Source organism: Bos taurus, chromosome 4, assembly GCF_002263795.3.
Source record: "Bos taurus isolate L1 Dominette 01449 registration number 42190680 breed Hereford chromosome 4, ARS-UCD2.0, whole genome shotgun sequence".
Taxonomy (NCBI): Eukaryota; Metazoa; Chordata; class Mammalia; order Artiodactyla; family Bovidae; genus Bos; species Bos taurus.
Window position 1 is genome coordinate 28,578,889 of NC_037331.1, and position 2,985 is coordinate 28,581,873.

A 2,985-nucleotide genomic window follows, 5' to 3' on the forward strand; every position below is an offset into this window, starting at 1 on the left:
TCTAGCAAATGCTTAGAGAAGAGTTAATACCTGTCCTGCTCAAACTCTTCCAAAAAATTGCAGAAGCAGGAACACTCCAAAACTCTTTCTATAAGGCCACCATCACCCTGATACCAAAACCAGATAGATACCACACACACAAAAAAGAAAACTGCAGGTCAATATCACTGGTGAATATAGATGTAAAAATCCTCAAAATTCTACCAAACCGAATCCTGCATTGGACTTCCCTGGTGGCTCAGCAGTAAAGAATCTGCCTGCCAATGCAGGGGATGCAGGTTTGTTCGATTCCTGTGTTGGGAAGATCCCCTGAAGAAGGAAAAGGCAACCCACTCCAGTATTCTTGCCTGGAAAATCCCATGGACAGAAGAGTCTGGAGGACTATAGTCCATGGGGTTGCAAGAGTTGGACATGACTTAGCAACTAAACCATCATAGTTGATGTAGAATGCAGTGATCCACAATTTTAAAAGAGCATATTCATTCATAGTTGATACACATGATTGGCTATAGTCCCTGTGTTGTACAATATATCCTTGTAGCTTATTTTATACATAAAATTCTGTACCTCTGAAGCCCCTATACCTAAATCGCCCCCTCCTTCTCTCTCCCCACTTGGTAACCACTAGTTTGTTCTCTGCATCTATGATTCTGCTTCTTTTTCCTTATGTTCACTCGTTTGTTGTATTTTTTAGATTCCACATAAAAGTGTATCACACAGTATTTGTCTTTGACTCATTGCACTTAGCATAATACCTTCCAAGTCCATCCATGTTGCTACAAATGGCAAAATGTTATTCTTTTTTGTGGTTTAGTATTTCATTGTGTGTGTGTAGATATTATTACTATACATATACACATATACATATAGATAACTTCCCTGGTGGCTCAGATGGTAAAGTGTCTGCCTGCGATGCAGGAGACCTGGGTTCAATCCCTGGGTTGGGAAGATCCCCTGGAGAAGGAAATGGCAACCTACTCCAGTACTCTTGCCTGGAAAATCCCATGGACCAAGGAGCCTGGTAGGCTACAGCCCATGGGGTCGCAAAGAGTCAGACATGACTAAGCGAGTTCACTTTCATTTTCATACATATATATAGATATGATATACGTGTGTGTGTATATATATATATATATATATATGTGTGTATGTATGTCACATCTGCTTTATCCATTTATCTGTTCATGGACACTTAGGTTGCTTCAATACGTTTGCGATAGTAAATAATGCTGCTATGAATACTGGGGTGCGTGTATCTTTTCAAATTAGTGTTTCTCTTTTTTCAGAAATAAACCCAGAATTGGAACTGCTGAGTCATATGTTAGGTCTATTTTTAGTTTTTTGAGAAACTGTTTTCCACAATAGCTGTATCGATTTACATTCCCACCAACAGTATACAAAGATTCCGTTTTCTCCACATCAGTGTCAACATTTTTGTTTGTGTCGTTTTAATGACAGATATTCTGATGAGTCAGAGGTAGTATCACTGTGATGTCGATTTGCATTTTCCTGATGGTTAGTGGCATTGAGCATCTTTTCACACTCCTCTTGGCCCCACACATTTCCACTGAATGGAAAAATGTCCATTCAGTCCTTCTGCTCATTTTTTAATTAATACTTAACATACACAAAAAGCTCATACAACTCAATATCAAAAAACAAACAACTTAATCAAGTTAATCAAGTTGTTTGTTTTTTGATATTGAGTTGTATGAGCTTTTTGTGTATGTTGAGTATTATCCATTTTATCATTTGCAAATATTTTCTCGCATTCAGTAATTAGTCTTTTCATTTTGTTAATGGTTTCTTTTGCTGTGCAAAACTTTCAAGTTTAACTAGGGACAGATACTTGTTAATAACTGACTCTGTATGTATTCTAAAATTATTTGTATATGTGTACTTTCAACTAAAATTATTAAGGAATTATTGAGTACCTACTGCAATTCAGGGAACTCTGTTAAGTGTTGTCTGGGATGTAAAGGTGAATAAGCTAGTTTTGACATTAAGGAGCAAACATCTATTTAAGAGTTTTATACAATAAAATACATGATTGAAGAATCCTAATACAATATTTTATTAATAAAATAAGACCCCCCCCAAAATGTTGAGATACTACCAAATAGGGAAAGATTACAAAGATTTTAAACAAAATGGCAATGGGTAAAACCCCACTCCCACCAAAAGAGAATTAGTGAGAACGTATGTGTTTGCTGATTTCCCTTCCAACCTCTATGCCCCAGATATCCTCATACCATTATAAATATTGGCAAAACAATGTACAAACAAAAATAAAAATTTTATTCCTGGCCTCTTTACTCCATCCATTTCCTTGCCTTGTTCAAACCTAGCTCTTCCTCTACCCTAAGGCCCTATCAGAGCCAACTCATTTCCTACGAAGCCCAGATGCTGTATTGTCTTCTGCCTCCCACCCTTTTGTTAGCACTTCCAGCTCAATAATCTTTCTCCCTCATGCAAAGCCCCTCCTCTTTGAGAGACTGATCCCCTAAACAATACCTCTGTCTCTACTCTTTACTACCATTGCCATTTCTGGACTTCCCATGCTCTCTACTCCCTGCGGACTTTGATATCTGCCTCATGTTCTACCTCTCCATTCTTCCGTAGGTGGTTTTGGGCAATTTCAGTGTCCAAGCACTTGACCCACCTGAAACCTTAGCCTCAAAGCTTCTTAACCTCCTGGATTACAAATATTTTTACCTGTATGGAATTTTATCCACTCTCATAACATCAACATCTTCAACCTTGATATCATTATGAACTGAGTAATTTCCAATGTTTTATACCTTCAGTTCAGTTCAGTCACTCAGTCATGTCCGACTCTGCAACCCCATGAATTGCAGCACACCAGGCCTCCCTGTCCATCACCAACTCCCGGAGTTCACTCAGACTCACATCCATCGAGTCAGTGATGCCATCCAGCCATCTCATCCTCTGTCATCCCCTTCTCCTCCTGCCCACAATCCCTCC

At 38.7% G+C, this 2,985-nt stretch overlaps 1 non-coding gene across 1 annotated transcript; it reads left to right on the forward strand.

Moving 5' to 3' along the window:
* The first annotated feature begins 876 nt into the window (after nucleotides 1-876).
* Nucleotides 877-948, forward strand: TRNAR-GCG (transfer RNA arginine (anticodon GCG)). Its single transcript has one exon. It is a non-coding gene; the product is annotated as a tRNA-Arg (tRNA).
* Nucleotides 949-2,985: the final 2,037 nt, after the last annotated feature.